Source organism: Cryptomeria japonica, chromosome 3 (assembly GCF_030272615.1).
Source record: "Cryptomeria japonica chromosome 3, Sugi_1.0, whole genome shotgun sequence".
NCBI lineage: Eukaryota > Viridiplantae > Streptophyta > Pinopsida > Cupressales > Cupressaceae > Cryptomeria > Cryptomeria japonica.
Window position 1 is genome coordinate 858,150,686 of NC_081407.1, and position 22,344 is coordinate 858,173,029.

The following is a 22,344-nucleotide window of genomic DNA, read 5'->3' on the forward strand; positions in this document are numbered from 1 at the left end:
CATGAAATCATACCCAACCCTCAAGGGAGGAGTACAAGCCAATCTTCAGTCGGTAATCTCCTATTGTTCTTCAATGTCTTCCAAGCCCTAAATGGATGAATGAAATTGATAAATGCTTGATAGAAGGATGTTGAATGTTGTTGAAGTCCTCAAAGATCTGCTCTTTTGCTGCATATCCCGTTCCTGAAAATGAAAATCGGATCCTTTCAAATGAAGAAAGAGAGCTCTTATATATGAAACCCTAGGTCTTAATTCCAACTTTTGGCTGACCTAGAGATTGAATCTCCTGCCAATTTCTTGGGGTTAAGCTTTATTTTATGATTGGGTCGTGCTCCTAAAATTTCGAGAAAAATGTCCGGGACCATGTGCACGCCGAGCGCCATGGTCCCGACAACTTTTCACCAAATTTTCAGGGCCGTCGGATATGATGATTTTAGAGAGAATCCCAAAGTTACAGGTGATTTCGAGATGTTTTGACCCCCGAAATCAAGCCCCCAAGTTCAAAATAGGACCTAATTAGGGTTTTTGATTAAATGATGTATTGGAAGAATAAAATGAAAGGGGCACACTTTAATGAAAGGGCCCAACTTTATGATGTGGGAGATGATGAAATAGGACCTTAGACCTAATTAATTTAATTAATTAAGCGCTAAGGGGAAATGCAATGCAAAATGCAAAATGTGCCAAGGCGGGTGCTAAACTAGGTGTGAAATTGTACCACCCTAGCAAGTGCGTACAATTTACGACGCTACATTTAGCCCCCACTTTAGCGGTCATATGAACACTACGTGCATATGCAAGCTAAAGTACAGAAAAGTAAACATTATTCGAAAAAGGATATATCCATAAGTCTGTCGAACGAAGCCCCCAGCGGTATCTGCAGTACACAGTTAGGAACCGCACCCTACAAAACACACGTTAGATCACAAAATCACCTAATGCTTACTAAGGAAGGTGATGAAAATTCGAGGGTAGCTATATGCCCCCCCCTGTTTCGGCTTGCTAATTTTAGTGAGTTGAAACAGGGTATCATGTTTACCACTTCGAATTGTTAAAGAATATTGATGACAAATTCTCACAAGAAGATTTGATATGAGATCAAAAACTAATGGAGAATCATTTGGTAAGAAAGAGGACTAAATCTCAATTCCAACACAACAAAGAGTGTGAGGATTTGAGAGTTCTCTAACACAAGATGAAGGATGTAAATGGAAACAAAATGCAAAGAGAAGAAAAAGAAAGGAAAAAAAGCATGAATACACACATTGGTGATCCATGAGAAGAATAGTGAGAGAGAAAACATGGACTTCTCGCCCCTAGATCTTGTCTAGGTGATCCATGGGAAAAAGGACATGGAAAACTAGCCCCCAGAGTCTGTCTAGGTGATCCATGTAAGGGAGGAGAGTGAGAAAGTCTAGCCTTATGCCGCTAGTTCCACTCAACCTCGTGCATGTGTGTGTAAGGGAGGTTAGAAGCACCTCATAGGAGTCTATGCCCAAGTATGCTACAACCTGTATATGTATAGCACAAAAGCGTGACATCTCGCTCTAAGAGTTTGTGCTCTGGTTCCGAGAATAATCACCTTGCATAAAAGAAAAATGGAGACATCTCGCTCTAAGAGTCTGTACTCTGGTTCCGAGAATGACCCATTGCTCAAAAAGTGTAATGTTTATGTCATAAGCAAAGTAGAACAAGGATACCTACCTTCATCACAAAAGAAGATACCCCAAAAATGCAACAATGTCATAGATCCAAGCAAGAGAGTTTTGCACTCTTTAAGCAAGGATAAGATAGTTGAAAAGGGATTTCTTGTAGTATGTGTAAAAGAGATCCTTAGAGGAGAAGAAATATTTGTACAAAAGACACCTATCCCTGAGAGAAATTGTCTTAGACAAATATAACATCTTCTAGAATAAGACAAAGAAGAGACTAAGAATGCAATACTTCCTTCTTTTGTGAGGTGAAAGTGATTCTTAATGAAGGATGACTCTCTTTTTAACCCAATTAGGAGAGTGAATTCTCTATGGATGTATTTTACCAAGTGCAAAAGAGGTTGTAGTCAAGGACTTACACCCCTTGTAAGAGAGAATCCTTGAACAAACAACAACAAATGCGTACAAGGCATAACATCAAGTAATAAAGTCCACACCATCCACAAAATAGGAAAAAGTGGATCCTTAGATAAAAATAAGGAAAGATCATTGCCTCCCAAGGATAAGGACAATGAGAAGGACTTACACAATCTTCTAGGGAGATATTTGGACATAAGCAAAAGAAGAGATGTATGAAATCATTCTTGTCCCCATAGGAACAAGGAAATTAGGCTATTATGTTGCTTCAAAAAATATGATTGCGCTTGAAATTGTACCATCATGAATGACAATGAGCCCCCAGTAAATGAGCTACCAATGTCACATAATGATGAGCAACATAATAGCCATTAATGTTATTTAAAGACATGATAGACTAAATGAGGTATTTGAATATGACATGTTAAATGCTCAACTATAAGTGAGATCAAGAACATGTATAAAATGATAAAGATTGAAGAAGAAAAGTCACATGAAATCTTAGAATAGGGATGAGTGTAATTTATTAGAGCCTTATCCCTAGAGGAAAGGACTTTATGATGAATAGGAGATAAAGATTCATAAGTGGATTTAGAAATTTGAGGGAATTCATAAAGAGATTTGTTCATTGCCCAGATTTCCTTATGAGGGGAATGAGAGTTGATAGAAGTAGAAGATGATTTAGTTGAAGTGAGATCATCATCACTACTAAATATAGCATTCACACTGAGAGATGGTCTTTTAGATGCTTTGGTGGGCTTGCAGGGATTATAGCCAAGTCCAAAGGCATAATTGTGAAGATTATTCTCTAGAGGAACCTTTATCCCTTGTTCGTGAGCGCCACAACCATTTCCATGATACCCATGCTTAGCAAAAATGCGAAAACCACGACCATAATGATCAGCCATTTCAGGAAGAGAAGGTGGTTTTTCATAAGACAAAGAATCAAACTCTTCATAATTAGAGGTGTGAGGAGAAGAAGTTTGAGAAGCGGCCACAAAATTATTGCTCATAGGTTCAGGTAAGATTGATTGATTTTTAGTTTCTTCCTTCTTTTTAACTTTAAACTCTCTAGGAGGAACCCTATACTCACCTACAAAGGTGGGAGTGAAATCAAGAGATCCCCAATCATCTTCTGTGAGAACCTTCTCAGGATCAAAAGCCTCTTCATGTGTAGATTCAAGTTGAGAAGAATCTTCATCCAAAGAATTTTGATTATTAGAGGATGATGATTTGTCCATAGGTAAAGAGTCATCACTAGAAGAGGAAGATTTAGAAGAACTCCCTTTGGAAGTAGATGTTTGCAAACAAGCTTGAAAATTAGTATCACCTATCAAGGTATATGTCTTATTGTTATAAATGAATTTAACTTGTCTATGCAATGTAGAGGGGACAGCTTGCATACCGTGAATCCAAGGTCTCCCTAATAACAAGTTGTATGTTAGATTTCCCGACATAACATGGATAGGAGTAGGCAAAGTAACAGGTCCCACTGTGATGGGTAAGGTGATAATACCTAATGAAGACTTAGCCACATTATCAAAGCCTCGAATGGGATGAGAGTCAGGCTCAATAAGGGATGTATCCACATTCATCTTATGCAATAGATTAATGCTACACACATTAAGGCCAGAGCCATTATCTACCAGTGTTCGTCTTATAGCAGTGTCATTTATGATAACCACAATCATCAAGGGATCATATTGATGTTGAATTTCACTAGTAGGCAACTCATCTTGAGTAAACACAATTTGAGCTTTAGGATTCATCATAGAGTTAACCAAAGACACTATATTACTAGATGTATTAGGTGGAGGAACATTCAAATCTTTCAAGGCATCTTGTAACATTCCATGATGAGCGGAAGAAGTTTGGATCAAATCCCAAAGGGATATCTTAGCAGGGGTAGCTTAAGTTGTTCTATGAGATCATATTCCTTACTAAGAACTTGTGAAATACGAGGAACTTGAGGAAGAATAGGTTGGGAAGGAGGAAGTGAAGTTGGGATAACTGGAGGAGGATTAGGTTGCCTATTGTTTCTTGTGTTATAGGTATGGGCAACTGCATGATAACTCTCTCTAGTCAGTTGCTTAGCATACTCATAAGGGCTCTTAGTAGAATAACCTCCTTGCACAGTAATAATAGGTTTCTTAGGAGTGCAAAAAGAATCATTAGCATAACCACCTTGGACCACTAAGATAGGCTTATTTAAAGGTTGAGAATTTTGAGAAGGATAGGCACCTTGGACAGTGAAGAGAGGTTTGTTGGGTGTTTCATTCACATGTATCAAATTAATTGAGGATGGTTTAGAGGAATGAACAAAAGTGTTGGAAGAATTGTTGATAGTCTTTTCTTGCACTAAAATCTTATCATGGATTAAATCAATTTTAGGAGAGAGACAAGGGGTAGGCATTGATGTTCTAGTAGGTAGAGTAATACTAGGAAAGGTCATATCATCCTCTATCATCAAAGGATCTACATGGGGAATAAACTCTCTAGGAGAAGGATCAACATTACTCTCTAAAGTCTCACTTTTGAGAGGGAGATCTTTGAAAGAGATGTTAACCATCTTGCTTTGAACTAGGGTATCCTTATGAGTAGAACCAAGTTGAGGAGAGGGAGATGCTTTATTTTTAGAGGGAGAATGATTGAGATTCAAGGAAGGTGAGAAACTATCAAGGGAGTTTTCAATCTTGATTTCATCCCCTTTGGCTAGGGGTAGAGAATAATCTACACCTTCTTCTAATGGTTCATCCCAAATAATGAGGTTGTTGAAAGGAATGTTTGAAGTATTGTCAATTTCGGGAGAGGAGATAACATTGTTTATTAATTCCTCATCCTTAGGAGGGAGAGCATCAATAGATGTGTTAAACTCATCCTCTTTCCTCAAAATATGTTCAATATGATCTTTAGGGGAGAGAGAATTAAGGAAATTGCTTATTATTTCATCTTCTTTCTCTAAGGGATGCTTATGGGTAAGACCAACTTTAGGAGAAGGGTAAGCATTTATCATTAATTCATCATCTCTAGTGGGAATTTTGTTGGAAAAGGAAAGGCCATCACTAGGAAATGTAGGGATAATGTCATCTTCTTGCACAAAAGGATCCTCATGAAGGGAGCATTCTTTAGGAGCCACAAAGTCATCAAGGGCATCATCTAACAAAGCATGATCACATCTATTAAAAGGTTTATCTTTTGATTCAAAAGGAGATATCTCTTCATAGAGGGGATCATTGAAAACAACCATGTTACTAGATTTAGTGGAAGAGCTGATAGGAATGTACCCTTGAGAGGAATCATTCGACTTATCTTTCTCATCACAACGAAATGGCATAGTAACAATGTTTATGATTTTTTGGTAAAATGAAGATTTGGTATATTTAGGTTTCAAAAATTCATCTAAAGCTTCATCTAACTCATAATCATCACAAATATGAACATCTTGCAAATAAAAATCTGACTTTTTGAAATTGCATAAAATTTTAAACACACAATGCAAAGAAACACACTTTTTTTTTTTTTCTTTTTAATGAAAATGAAATGAAAACACACTAAATCTAGATCTAGATCTAACAAATGCAATGCAAGAGGAAGCAATGATAGATTCATGTCGGGTTCACCAAAATGTGTGGGGGAAAAAGCGAGACTAGGCTGACATGTCCTAATCCTACCTTTTGACACACATTTGTGGAATACGAAAGAGCCTAGAAGTATCACACAATTGGCTACTTCTTCTTGTGGAAGAGAGAGCCATGGGCTACCTATTAGGATTTCTATTCCTTTGTTGCAATTGAAAGATGAAATGATGCAAGTTCAATCCCTAACCCCAAAGTGCAAGTATGAACTAATAACAAGATTGCAGAATTGAACTTAAACAATGGAAAGCTGTAAACACAAGGACAAGACAAGAATGTAAATGCGTACCCGGAGTTAAAATCTGACTGAAAATGTTCGGGACAGGGGCGCGGGCGCCACTGTCCTGATTCTGCCCCTGAAACTGCTCCGAAAACTGGTGTTTTTGCACTTTGGAAAAGCTGTCAAAAATACTAAAAATGCTGTCTGTCAGGAGGACCAGGGCGCCCAGCGCCCCTGTCCCAGGGACCAGGGTGCCCAGCACCCCTGTCCTGGCAGGACCAGGGCGCCCCACGCCCCTGTCCTAGTCTTTTGCTCTGAAATTTGGTGCGGAGTGCTGTCTCGACCTGCTATTCCCGGATCTGCAACCTGCGGCATCGTCCGAGTCCCGAAACCTGCACTTATATCTGAAAAGATGTTTGGGCGGCTATATAGGGTTTTGCCTTAGTCAAACCCCTGCTTCGGTGATTTCCACCTCCACGAATAGCCAAGTTGTATTGTAAAATGTATTGTGTGTGCAGACCTAGTGTGTGTGCAAGGTCCTAAGATGCAAGTAAGCAAACTAGAGCAACCTAGAAAGTAAACCCTAATTGCTCATAAATGATAATGTAAATGCTCTAAATCAAGATGCAAAGTGATCTAAAGCATGAATAAAGGATATATTGAAGCTTATGCAAAGACATGAAAACAACATGAAATCATACCCAACCCTCAAGGGAGGAGTACAAGCCAATCTTCAGTCGGTAATCTCCTATTGTTCTTCAATGTCTTCCAAGCCCTAAATGGATGAATGAAATTGATAAATGCTTGATAGAAGGATGTTGAATGTTGTTGAAGTCCTCAAAGATCTGCTCTTTTGCTCCATATCCGGTTCCTGAAAACGAAAATCGGATCCTTTCAAATGAAGAAAGAGAGCTCTTATATATGAAACCCTAGGTCTTAATTCCAACTTTTGGCCGACCTAGAGATTGAATCTCCCACCAATTTCTTGGGGTTAAGCTTTATTTTATGATTGGGTCGTGCTCCTAAAATTTCGGGAAAAATGTCCGGGACCATGTGCACGCCGGGCACCATGGTCCCGACAACTTTTCACCAAATTTTCAGGGCCGTCGGATATGATGATTTTAGAGAGAATCCCGAAGTTACAGGTGATTTCGAGATGTTTTGACCCCCGAAATCAAGCCCCCAAGTTCAAAATAGGACCTAATTAGGGTTTTTGATTAAATGATGTATTGGAAGAATAAAATGAAAGGGGCACACTTTAATGAAAGGGCCCAACTTTATGATGTGGGAGATGATGAAATAGGACCTTAGACCTAATTAATTTAATTAATTAAGTGCTAAGGGGAAATGCAATGCAAAATGCAAAATGCGCCAAGGCGGGTGCTAAACTAGGTGTGAAATTGTACCACCCTAGCAAGTGCGTACAATTTACGACGCTACAATTTTATTACTGTTATTTATTTTGTAAGTGACAAGAAATCTCTTAACCGAGTGGACCTAACAGTCTTATTTGTAAATCCTCTAGCAAGGTAACATTCTGAATGAGTGTTTGAAATCCTTTGACAAGGTCACTTCTAACAAAGTGCAAGATTCTGATAAATCTGAGGGAAATCCCTTGACCGGGTCACATCTATTGATGTGTTTATGTAATCTCTAACAAGATTAGCTTTTGCATACTCTAGAAGTGTATATTTTCTTAGTGGGTCTGAAATCCCACAACGGTTTTTCCCTATTTGGGTTTCCACATTAAATCTAGTGTTAAATGTGTTTTGATGTTTCAAGTTTATCAGTTTATGAGTTTGAATGATTTTTAGTCATAGTTGCATATCAAGTAAGTTCTACCGAGGTTGAATCTGATGAATATTTTGCATTGTGAGTTTATCTGATTTAGCCCCCCTCTCATCTAACTAACAAAACCAACTTCTTTCCAAGAAAGAAAGCTCCATTGGAAGTACTTTTCCGGTCATCAACATCTCCACCTCAATCATCATTTGTATATGCACATAAAGTAAATTTATTATCCTTAGGATACCACAAACCATATTCTGATGTACCTTGCAAGTATCTAAAAATCCTTTTCACCCCCATCTCATGATTTTCTCTAGGATCACTCTAAAATATTGAAACAATACATACAACATTCATAATGTCAGGCCTAGTCCGAGTCAAATAAAGCAAACCTCCAATCATAGATTTGTATCTTGTAGGATTTAGCAGCACAAAAACATCTTTTCTTTTTCAATTTCTCACTTGTAACCATAGGCGTACTTACCGGTTTAGAATCTCCCATACCATATTTCTTCAACAATTCTTTAGCATACTTAGTTTGATAGATAAAAATATCTTTGTCAGTCCGAGTAATCTGCAAACCTAAGAAAAATTTCATCACTCCAATCATAGACATCTCAAATTCTTTCTCCATGATCTTAGAAAATTCTATGCATAATTTATCTTCACCTCCAAAAATAATGTCATCAACAAATACTTCAACAATCAATATATCATCATCAGTGATTTTATAATATAAATTACTGTCAGCACTGCCCTTAGTAAAACCAAGCTTCAAAAGATATTTATCGAACCTTGCATACCAAGCTCTAGGTGCTTGTTTCAATCCATATAAAAATTTCCTTAACCTGCAAACCATATTAGTATCATTTGATAGTAAAAAACTATTAGGTTTCTCAATATAAACTTCCTCATCAAGAACCCCATTCAAGAATGCTTATTTAACATCCATCTGATAAACCTTGTAGTTTTTATAAGCAGCATAGGCAAGAAATAATCTTACAGCGTCAATCCTATCTACCAGTGCAAAAGTTTCTTCATAATCAATTCCTTCCTTCTGAGAATATCCTTTACAAACCAATCTAGCCTTATTCCTTATAACTTTACTATCCTCATTCAATTTATTCCTAAAAACCCATTTAGTTCCAATAACATTTTTCTTTTTAGGCTGGGGAACCAAAGTCCATGTGTTATTTTTCTCAATCTGATCTAGTTCTTCTTTCATAGCTTTTAACCAAAATTCATCTTTACATGCTTCAATTACTGATACCGGTTCAACTTGTGAAATTAAACATACCTCATTAGTTGCCAGTCTTCTTCTTGTCATTACTCCATTTCTCTTATCCCCAATGATTTGATGTTCAGAATGATTCAATCTCACATACCTAGGAGTCTTTTGACTCTCTGTTCCTCTTCTCTATTTTTCAATTAATGTAGAATTTTCTGATGTTGCCGAAGTAACTAGTTCAACTCTCTATTTTGCTAAATGTGCTACCAGTTTAGATATAATCTTTTCCACTACCGGTTCCTTCTCATACATTTTGATTTTACTTTTTCTCAACTCCTCTACTTTGACATTAGCATTCTCCACTATTTTCCGTAATCTCTTGTTATAACATCTATATGCTTTGATTTCATTAGAATAACCAAGAAATATGCCTTCATCACTTCTAGGATCAAATTTCTCAATAGTATCATCTATCCTGATATAACATTTACTACCAAAAATTCTAAAATACTTAACTGTAGGTGTATTGCCAAACCATAATTCATAAGGTGTCTTACCGATTTCTCTTTTATATGTACTCTATTGAATGTGTAAACAATTGTACTAACTGCTTCTCTCTAGTAGATATGATGTAGATTAGCTTCCATCATCATTGTTCTAGCAACATCCAAGATAGTTCTGTTTTTCCTTTCCACAACTCCATTCTGATGTGGTGTCCAGGGAGTAGAAAATTGTCTTCTTATACCATGCTTGTCACAAAATTTATTAAACTCATCGGATGTGAATTCTCCACCATGATCTGATCTAAAACATTTAATCTTCAATCCTATCTCAGTTTCCACTTTACCCTTAAATATTTTAAACTTTTCAAATGCTTCATATTTTTCTCTCAAAAAAGTAACCCACATCATTCTAGAATAATCATCAATGTTTAGCATGAAATATCTATCGCCATGAAAACTTTTAAATCTAGCGGGGCCACACAAATTAGTATGAATAAGATCAAGAACATCGTTTGATTTATCTTGTATACTCCTAAAAGAGGCTTTGACCTGTTTTCGCATTTGACATTCTTTACATACCGGATTATAGGGCTTCATAATCTTAGGTATATCTCTAACAACCTTAGTTGAACTGATATTCACAATGCAATGAAAATTCACATGACACAACCTTTTATGCCATAACCAACTCTCATCAATATGTGTAATCAAACATGTCTTCTTATAGTAGTTCAAATGAAATATGTTACCTTTTGTCTGTGTACCGGTTGCAATCTCCAAGCCAGATTTGTTTATGATTTTTCATTTTCCATCCTTAAACTGTAATTGAAATCCCTTATCTACCAATTGTCCTACACTCAAAAGATTATGCTTCAAACCTTCAACAAAATGAACATTGTCAGTATTGTTCTTACCATCCAATGATATAGTTCTTTTTCCTTTAATCATACATACCTTGTCATCTCCAAATCTAACTAGTCCACCACAAATTTCGTGCAACGATAGAAACTTCCCTTTATCTCTACTCATATGATGTGAACATCACTCTCAATTACCCATTTATATTTATCCTTAATTTTAGTATCAAGTGCCTTCTCCTCAGGTACATTCTCTTCCAGTACCGGATCATATTCCTTGATAGCCAAGAATATCCATTCTTCCCCATTGCTGGATCCACTAGAAGAGTCTTCAGCTGGTTCATCATCTTAATCAGTAATGCCTTCCAAATCCGCTATGTAGCATGATTTGTCACTTTTTTTATTGAATCTATACTTGTTCTGATATCCAGGGTTAGGTTTAAATATTCTCTTAACTTTTTGTTCAAATCTTGATTTCCTTTCAGGACATCTAGATGCAAAATGACCAATCTTATTACATGCAAAACATTTAAAAGGTGCTTTTCCTTCATACTTACTTCCTACCAGTCCTTTCAGTACTCTTCTAGCAAATAGTGCTTCAAGTTGCTCAAACTCATCATCTTCTCTCTTCATATCTTCTAATTCCTTTGCATATAAAGCTCTCCAATCTTTCTTACTAGTTGTAGATGTAGATGCATGAAAAGTAGGTTCAGTCTTCACAACTCCAAAAGGTCCAAATTCCTCAAGCTCAAAAATAGATAGTTTCCCAACCAAAGTATCTCTATTGACAGATGTATTAGCCATAGTTCTCAACTCATTAATAGTAGTAGCCTTCATTTTGTAAGTCGGTGGTAGGGCTCTCAAGACTTTCGAAACAATCTCATCTTCACTCAGAGTTCCACCACAATATTGAATTCTCATAACTATCTCATTTACCCTTTCCATGAATGTAGTAATCCTTTCATCTTCTTCCATCTTCAGGTTTTCATATCTCACCCTTTAACCATCAACTTTAACAATCTTGACTGTAGGGTCACCTTCATTAAGAGTTTAATTCATCCCATATATCTTTTCCAAATGATTTGTTGGTTAATCCCATTATTTGTTGATTATAAAGTGCACACAAGAGGGCTTCTCTTGCTCTATAATAATTCTCAAGCTCCTTGTCTAGGTTTGCCAATGGAGGATTGGTAGATCCTAGATTATAGGGTGTGACACCATTCTGTTTGATCTCCCAAATCTCCTTTCCAAGACATCTTAGATGAGTCTCCATCCAAATCTTGCATACTATATGATTAGTTCCTTTAAGCCTCGGTATATCCCTTTGAAAGATAGCTCCATAAGAATTGGATGAACTTGAACTATTAGTCGCCATAGGGTATTCCTCAAGCGGTTAGGCTTTCTGCAGAGAGGACCAAAGCTTTGATACCAATTGTTAGATAGTTCAGATAACTGAAAGACAACTGTGAGGGGGGGGTGAATCAATTGTCACAGATTACCGAAAGCATTAACAATTTAAAACAACAATATCGAAATAGTAGTTAATCCAATTAAGCATAAACAATAATCATAGAATAAAAGCCATCCACAAAACACCAATATTTGTACGTGGAAAACTTGGTACATGGAAAAACCATGGTGGGAAGCCTATCCATAGTCAGATAATACTTCTGTAGTAAGTATGTGAATTTACAATGAAGGGGCCTGTACTTGCAGGAAGGGAAACAACCTAGAGCACACTGCTCATCACAAAAGGAGTCTCATTGACTACATACAAATCTAGACTACAATCTAGAGAAGTGTTGAACTACAAAAGATAACATATCCTATGCCTGAGTGTAGTTCCGGTTAAGCTCAATACTGAAGGACTAAATCCTCTTACAAACCCAATTCGATCTCCAATGATCAATCAACTCCTCTGCCTAAATGATATTACATTATTCACACATTACATTTCTTGACCATGACCTCTTACAATAACCATGATGATCTACAATGAGATCTTACATCTTATTTATACAAACCCTTGATCATTAACAATTAGGTTGACCATCAAACAATAAACCAATTACATAATTACAAACCATGTCAGCCTTAGATGAAAACAAATAATATCCAACACATATGACATCCTAGAAATACAACAATAGGTCCTCTCTACACATTACATCAATGCCGGTTCATAACCTGTATCAACCGAGACCAAGTATAGGTCCACACGCTTCAACAATGATCTCCAAAAATCCTAAAACTCCATTAGAAGCTGCACCAACACCAATTATGCAATGCATCAAAGATCTCCACCAAAAGCACTGCTACTGAAACCCTCACCGGAACCAAAAACCATTCTTCTAAGTAAGTAGGATAGCATCCTATCACTAGAACAAAACCAACTGACCAAATATGAGTATAAGCATTATGAACAAGTCAATTCCATCACCAGATTATACCAGAGTAAACCAGATCATGTTGAATCCAAGTTAACCAAAAACTACTCAACCTACTAGGACCAGAAGGGTGCCAATAAAGTATTCAAACAGCTAGTGTTGACATTAATGACAAAACATCAATGCAACACATAATCAATTCCACCAAATGGCCAACAGGTGATGCCTTTTGGATTGACTAATGCACCAAGTACTTTCATGAGGCTAATGAATGAGGTATTAAAGAAATTATTGGGTAAGATTGTTATTGTGTATTTCGATGACATTCTAATTTTTAGTAAAACAAGACAGGAGAATTTGTTGTAGTCAAGACAAGTTTTGCAGAGTTTGAGAGAATAAAAGTAGCTGATCAATATCAAGAAGTGTACATTCATGAAGGATGATTTAGTGTATTTAGGATTTGTGATATCTGAGGATGGTTTGAAGATGGACCTTGAGAAAGTGAAATCCATTGTTGAGTGGCCTACATTGAAAATCATTGGGGAGGTAAGATCATTTCATGGATTGGCTAGTTTTTACTAGAAGTTTATCATAAATTTTAGTCTAGTTTGTAGCCCTATGACTGAGACCATGAGAGGAGATCGAAAGGAATTCAAGTGGACCACCAGAGAAAACTTAAGTTTTGAATTGTTGAAGCAGAAAGTGACTAAGCAACCTGTGTTAGCTTTACTGGATTTCAATAAGGTATTGCAACTGGATTGTGATGCAAGTGAAACAGTAATAGGAGAAGTCTTGCGTCAAGAAGGGAGAGGAGTAGCCTATTTCAGTGAGAAATTGAATGATGCCCGAAAGAGATATTTAGTGTATGATCAGGAATTTTATGCCATAATTCAAGCCTTGAAGAAATGGAGACACTACTTGTTGCCTAAGGAGTTTGTGTTGTATACAGATCATCAAGCTTTGCAGTATTTGAATAGGCAGAGTAAGTTGAATCAGAGGCATATGAGATGGGTATAATTCTTCCAAAGTTACTCCTTTGTGTTGAAGCACAGAAGTGGAAAATCTAACAAAGTTGCTGATGCATTGAGTAGAGAAGGAATTTGCTGACATAGATGAGAGTGACAGTATTAGGTTTTGAAGATTTGAAGACCTTCTATGATGAAGACCTAAATTTTGCAAAACCTTGGAATGCATGTAGAGAACTGACTATGGTTAATAGGAGAAAGTGGTTGGATTATTTCATTTAGGATGGGATGTTATTCAAGGGAGTTCAGTTGTGCATACCTAAGAGTTCTATGAGAGAGAACCTAATAAAAGAGAAACATGGTGGAGGTTTGGCCTGACATTTTGGCATTGATAAAACAATTGCATTGGTGAATGAGTAGTACTTTTGGCCCTAGATTCATAAGGATGTTAAGAGATGTGTGCATAGTTGTAGAGTTTGTCAAGTTGCAAAAGGTAGTAGTCAAAATGTGGGATTGTATAAGCCTTTGATAGTACTGGTAAGACCTTGGGAAGATATAAGAATGGATTTTGTACTTGGATTGCCTAAGAAACTAAGAGGGAATGATTCTATATTTGTGGTAGTGGATATATTTTTGAAGATGTCTCATTTCATACCTTGTAAGAAGACATCAAATGCATTACATGTAGTAGACCTATTTTTGAAGGAAGTGGTGAGATTGCATGGATTACCTAAGAGCATAGTTTCAGACAGAGACACTAAGTTTGTTGGCTACTTTTAGAGAACACTTTGGAAGAAGATGAAGAAAGATTTGAAGTTCAGTTCTACTTTTCATCCATAGACTGATGGACAGACAAAAGTTGTTAACTGGAGTTTGGCAAACTTGTTGAGATGTTTAGTGGGAGATAAAAATGAAAGTTGGAATTTGATCCTTGCACAAGCAGAGTTTTCCTACAGCAATTTAGTGAATAAAAGTACTGGAAAAATGCCTTTTGAGATTATTACCAGAGTGCATCCTAGAGGAATAGAAGAATTGAGAGACATTAGCAGTGAAGAACATAAGAGTTCAGAAGTAGAAGATTTTGCAGATCACATGGCAGCGTTGCATATTTAGGTTAAACAACATTTGGAAGACATTAACAACAAATATAAGGAGAAGGCATATGGGAAGAGGAGATATAAGAAATTTAAAGTTGGCGATGAAGTGATGGTATATCTAAGAAAAGAGAGATTCCTGGTTGGAACTTATAATAAGTTACAGATGAAGAGGTTTGGACCCTGTAAGATTTTGAGGAAGTTCAGTTCTAGAAGTGCATATGAAGTGGAGCTACCATATAGTCTAAGTATTTCACCTATATTCAACATTGCAGATCTTCATGAGTACCATGAAACCAAATTCAGTGAGGACAGTCTTGCAGACCCTAGGAAACAATTTCCCCAGAAAGAACCAGATAAGATTAAAGAGATTTTGGACAGTAGGATTGGGCATAGTACACAAAATGGTTAGTACAAATAATATCTTGTGAAGTGTAAGAGTAGACCGGTTGTAGATTCATCTTGGATTTCTCAGGTAGAGGTAGACTGCCTTGGTTTCCCTCTGACCCCAGTAAAGTGAGAGGCTCACTTTTTTTATTAACCTCCAATATCTGATGCAAGAGCATCCCTGGTTCACAACAATCTTGCATCAACCAAAAACATTTTCCTTTCTGTGTGTCCCAGTTTTGGCTCACCAGATGTTGTGGAGTTGGATTCTACTTGAAAACTTGACCAGATTTCTTGCTTTTAGACTGCATCTCATTTGGATCACTTTTCGGCAAGATATCGATACTAGTTTCCATGACAGTTTCTTGTTACCGGTTGTTCCTTTGTTACTGGTTGCCTGAGACCTATTCTGGTGATCTACCGAAACCCATTTCGAAGCTTGCAAAGCCTTGAGAATTGATTTAGAAGTTCCTTGGCGTGTGGCCGACCTTTTCCTGTGATCTACGTTTCATCCTTTGGATTTTTCAGAGGAATCTCTTGGTGGAGGCCGACCTAATTCATTTTGCATGTTAGGTCTTGTTCTTCGGGTTTTGATCCATTTTGGGCTAACTAGATCCTTATATATATATATTTGTAATAATGCTTTAGGATACAATCAATTAGAATCAATTAGAGTATCAGATAGATATACTATGCCTAGAAGATAGATCTTTTGATTCAAGGTCCCATTTGTGGCCTATTCTACCAGGCCTATGCCATTAGTTTGTAACCCGGTTGTTACTGGTTGGATGTAATCAAATTTCATGCAATAAAACTATTTGTTCTGCATTGCCTCTATCATATCTATGTGTTTCCATTGTATTTACCCTTGCTGACCGGTCCATATTGATCTCCTTTAGGTCCCTCCTCATTGACGACTGCTTCAAATTAAAAATTCCAAAATAAAGGATGTGTGGGAAGACTAAATGGACAAAGGAATTAAAAATTCCTCAGGAAGAGGATGCATGGGGAGATTCAAGGAATTTTAATTTCCTTGATAGGATCAAAGGTGATGTGACATGGGTGGAGGAATATAAAATTGGAGATAATGATAAGTATGGTTAAGGAATAATTAGTTAGGCTGAGTGGGGATTAGGAAAAGTGATTTGTAGGAATCACATGATTTCAGTTAATTAATTAGAATTAATTAACTAAGAGGAATTTAGAAGACAATGATTTGGTTGACTTTAGAAGAATAGGGAAATAATTAATTTATTTGATAAATTAATTATTGGACTATAGTGACAAGATTGATTAAATTTGATTTAATTAACCTTAAGAAGAAGAGGATTAACACAATTAAATTGGTTAATTATGATGATAGGATTAAATTAATTAAACATTAATTTTAGGTGTCTACATCAGCAACAATCCCTAATCATAAAGCCAGAACCAGAAGTACTGCTCCCATTTCTCAGCCTCCCAAGCCCAAATCATCAGTTAAGCCATTTGGTGGAGTGCGAAAGAAGAAAGTAGTTAGATTTGTGGTGGTTGATGAAGAAGGAACTGAATCGCATGAGGTAGTAAGAGAAGTAAAGGCAAAAGCTCCTAAGGCCACCAAGGTCTCTAAGGAGAAGCCCTTTGGCAAAACAAGATCCTGCAAAAAACTAAAATTTGAGCTTGATGAGGCATTAAAGTTAGGAAATATTCAAGGTAATTATATTATTGTGTCCCCTATTATATTATAACAAATTGTTCATTCAGTTGTCAAGGATGGTAATTTGAAACCACTATCTAAGTGGTATGAAAATTTTGATGAAAGTGGGAAGAGGTCATTAGAAGAAGTTGTAGTAGAATATATGAATGTATATAGTAAAGCCTTGATAGAGCTATCATTTGTAATTCCGAAGAGTTTGTATGACAGTTTGGATGCTTGGAGACTAACAACAAATAAAGAAGATCAGAAATATAAGGAATATATATTAGTCAATTTATGTTCAGTTATTTCTAAGGAGGAGATAGTTATATTAATCTAGTTAGCCAAGGATAATTTTTGAAGTAAGCACAAAGTAAATAAGAGCATGTTTGGTAAAATTGATGAAGTTTCTAAGGAAATAGAGAATATTTGGAGAAATGTTTTGCAAGAAAATCTATATGAATTCAATTCGGAAAAGGAACAAAATGACACTCATTTGGAAACTGAGTAGACCAAGGTGGATATACCTTCAATTCCAGAAGTGCAACCAGTTGAGCAGGTAGTGGGTGATGCTTCTGTCCTAGAAGTTAAATCAATAGAACATATAGAAGCCAATGTTTCGAGAAAAGGGAGAGTTGGAGAACTTAGGAGTCATATTATCCCTAAGTTGGATGTAATGCTAAATGCTCTTCAAGATGCTCAGAGTGCTCTAAAGATAGACAATCTGGTTGATCTCAAGACTGTAGAAACACATTCTTATCTTCTCACTGGGTTTATAATAGTTTTTTGAGAATCTGCAAAAGGGTTGGGATAGTCACTTGGAATCTTTGAAGAATGTGTATGTAGATATTTTCAAGTTTTTGTGAAGACTGTATAGCATTTTTGGCCTCAATCCTTGATTTTTGGTATCTTACCTTTGTCATTGATGTCAAAGGGGGAGTATATAGGAGTGAAAAATGTTGATCTTAGGGGGAGATCTTTAATTCTTTGGAATCCAGTGATCAATTTTTTTGTTGCAGTGTATATATTTTGGTCTTGGTCCGACACTTAGTCATTTTTTACTAAGTGTTGCCATCCATGCCAAAGGGGGAGATTGTTGGCAAGAGACACTACATGTATATTGAGATGTTGTCATTGATGGTAACTTATATTAGAATTGGCATTTGTAGTTCATGTTTTCATCATTGTGGAATATTGATTGGAGATTGACCAAGTATTAACGAGGTCCAGTGACAATAGTGTATTCGCCAGTGTGTACAGTGTTTTGGTTGCCAGATTATCTTAGTTAAGTATTTGTATTTGCAGATCTAGAAGATGTGTTTTGGATATGCAATTTACCTTATTCCAGGTTTGTTGCCTTTGGTGATAAGTTTCCGGTAATCATGTTTTGGCAAGAACAGTGCATATATGTGGTAATGTGAGGTAATTCATTTTGTGGATCTTGCGGATTGCTTCTGTGTTTGAGGTTGATGAGACGAACTATGGGAAGTGTGTAGACATTTTGTTTTATTTCGCCTAGTTGTTTTTGGATCATATTGAGCTGACTTGTGCACACATTTCATCTTTTGTGACATGTTCTTGAAGATGACACGGTGGTGACCTAAATTGGTGATGCAGATATATAAGAATTTTTTTTGATCATTTTGTATATAGATGATTATGTAGGATATGTGTATGAGTGATTATGCACACTTTCATGTGTGCCAGGTTAAGATTGGTGCTCTGGTATGTTACAAAATACAATAACAGAGCAGTATTGCAGTGCATAGTAAGAATATGTTTTGTGCTTTCATAGTTCAAAGTACATTGTAATCTCTTACAAACATTTTGTAAGGCAGTGAGCCTTCTAGGTTGTAGCCCTTATTATAATTTGAGCAGTGAGCTCTAGGTAGTATGCCTAAATGCATGTGCATTCTCCTTATGTAATATTTTTATACTTTTAACATAGTATACTAATATTATGGGTTTGAATCCCACTGTGGTTTTTCCCTTAACCGGGTTTCCACGTAAAAATCTTGGTGTTATGGTGTTTTTGATGTTTGCTTTGTGTTCCTGCACTTTAATTTCCTTCATATGCATTAAGTGGTTTAAAGGATAGATTATCAAAGTTGAAAATTACAGAACACTGATTCACCCCCCCTCCCCCCCTCTCAATGTTCATTGATTCCAACACTTCCTATATCCAAAGAGTTGTTTCTATTGAATGACAAAAGCTCAAACACCACCAAACAAGGAATACAAAGGAAAAATTTCCATTTCAAATGTACCTAACCCTTGGATAACCTCAACATAATGTGAAAGGAAATTGGTTATGGCTCCAATAATTTCCATCCAACTTGGGCACACAAACGTGGAAGATAAACATCACATCAAATTCAATAAATGATGGAATATTAAGAGAAACATGTTGCATCTTCCAAGCAACCAGTTGGAGAAGCCCAAAGTCACTTATTTTTACACTTCCCATGTCATTAATTATCGCATACTAGACATCCATATGTGGGGAAAATAATATTAAAAAATTATATTCAAAACTCACCTTTCTTGATGCTAGAGGAATCCATCACCCCTTATGCATGTGTTGTAGACAATAGCGAGAACAAATATTATCAAACATTTTCCTGATACACCCTAAGTGGCTTAGGAAACTTTCCAAGGATTTTGTAACCATGCCATATGATTTAAAAATTTGATGGTACCTTAATCCTAATAGTATTTAGGCATGGGATTGACTCAACAAACAAAAAGATTAGTTTAAAATGTCACAATCTTGTAGGGGAATTCGGTGCACATGATGTTAGAAAACCACTAATAGAAGGAATGCACCAAAATTACAAAAGTTCATAATGGACCTTGGTGGGTACAACACTAGAAAAATAATGAAAACACAACACATGAAATCCAAGACATGTCCCTAGTTTCACCATTCAAATTATGCCATGATATGATGGATCATGGTGACCCAAAGTAGGTATGTGAGTAGGAATTAGGCAAAGGAATCAAAGCAATTAAATAGGTCAACCACAAAACCTAAAATTCAATGAAATTGAGTCCTAACACATTCAATAAAGGAAATGGAGATGAAATATCAAAAGAGAATGCAAACCAAAACACAAATATTTACTTCATTGACCTCTATTATTTTTATTTCTCCTTCAAATTATGTAAATGTCACCTACAAATGCAAGTCATTGAAAGCAAGCTAGACTGTAAAAGATGGATTTAAAAGCGACAACGTAAGGATATTAGAAGAGTGGTTGAAAATGACAAAGAAGAAAGCTCAATTTATAGGCAAATTGATGAATCAATCAATTTGGCATGAATGATTGAAAGAGGCAATTGATTCAATATTAGCATGATTGAGGGGGGACAAAATATTTCAAATTATATGTCAATATTATGACAACTTGCTATGCCAGCATATGAAAATTTACTATGTCAAATTTCATGACAAATTACTATGCCAAGTTATGCCAAATTAGAGAGAAAATAGCTTCATTATTATGACAAAATTGAGCACAAAAAGAGGAGAAATTAGGGGAAAGAAAAGTGAGAGAAATTAATAATTTTCATTTATTAATTTCTCTCACAAAAATGGACAAATTAGCCAATTAAATATAATTTAATTGTGACTCAAAAAGACACTTAGGATAACTGAATAAACACATTTAATCTAAAATGGGTGCTAGTAGGGTTTTGTGATTTAATCAGAGAGCCCTAGGAGGTGACTTAGGAAATGAATTAGGTCATGATGCAATTAAGGCAATAAATACATGATGATGATCATAATCAAAAGGATAATTGACAAGGATCTAACATTCATTGACTAAGATCAATGACAAATCGATCAAAGATGATAAAGGGACCAAATTGATAAATGACAATTGACAAGGGACCAATGATTGATTAATCCCAAAATGATAAGGGTTTGATAATTTATTGAGACCAATGAAAAATGGATCAAGGATTGACAAAAGATTGATTTGATCAAGATTAACTTGATAAAGAGATCGACAAAGACCAATGACAAATCAATCGAAATTGATAAAAAGATTGACATGATGATTGATAAAGATCCAAAATGATCCAAATCGATTGACAAATGATTAAAAAATGATTGATATTGAAAATGACAAGACTTAGGATAAAACCCTAATTTGACACTGATTAGGGTTGAAATGATGTTTAATTAATATGATAGGTTGATTATGATCAATGATTGAGATTCAAAATTGATATTGACATTACATAATTCAAATGCGAGGAAATGGAATCAATTGGGAAAAGAACATAGATGAATGACACAATGTTGACAAATGCTAAAGATCAAATGTGCAACACAAAGGAAGTGTTAGTAAGATGCAAAAACCCTCAAAGAAGGTAACACGAACATGTTAAAGTACAACACCACAAGTGTTGACCATTTTTAAATGCCTACATTTTACCCCTCTTTGAGATAATGTGATTCTGAGTATTGTTTCAAAGAACAATCAAGAATAATGCCCCAGACATTAACAAGGTATATGCATTCCCCTTGGAGGAATTAGCCAAAAAAATCTAGAAAAGAGGCCAATTGATCAACAGTGATGATAGGAAGCCATTGGTTCTGACATAATGAAAGTTGGAGGTCAAATGCAAAAGATACAAGCATTGCAAGGTGAAAAAGACCACGACCATGTAATACCTGCCAAAATACCCTAGAGAAATAAAGAAAACTAACATACTAATAGAGATATTATTTTTTAAAACATCATCTAATGTAATGCATATAATCATCTACTCATATGCATTATGCAACCATTCACATAATATACACATAAACATCATGAACATAAGCGAGATTAATCACAATACCAATATATCTTCCCTAGGGTATCTCAATGTCATTACTTACTCTACTAATCATAAGCAATAACATCATATTCACAATTAATCCAATGCATACCACTCAACCCATTATATTCATTTTAAGAACACCAAATCTAAATGTTCCTAATCCCATTTATTCATTCTTCCTAACATCATTAATCTATTCCATTATGATCTAATCATATAACTAGTCTATTCCAATTGATATTATAACATATACTTATTGCTAATGCACCACAATCAATCCAATAACATCATTTCCATTAATAAACAATCACAAAATACAATATTATACATCATTATATCCTTTTACAAGAGTCATAACCATGTCCTAAGGCAACATCTAACTTTACATATCCATTATCTAATTACATCAAAGAGCATAGCTCTCAAGGAAAAAATATAACTACAATGATATCATGATATCCACAATTATGTATGTCGTATGATCAAATACATCCATCTTCTACATTATCCATCCATAGGCTGAAGATACAAGGATCCACATCCCTGCATAAAGCAACCAAAGAAGAACATCCCAATGGAAGAAGGCATCAAACTACTTGACCATGTGGAACCAAAGGAACCACCCCCATGTTAGGAGATGACACAGGGTCCCACACAAACTCTAGACCTAGCTTGACACCTAAAAACCAAAGAGATTCAA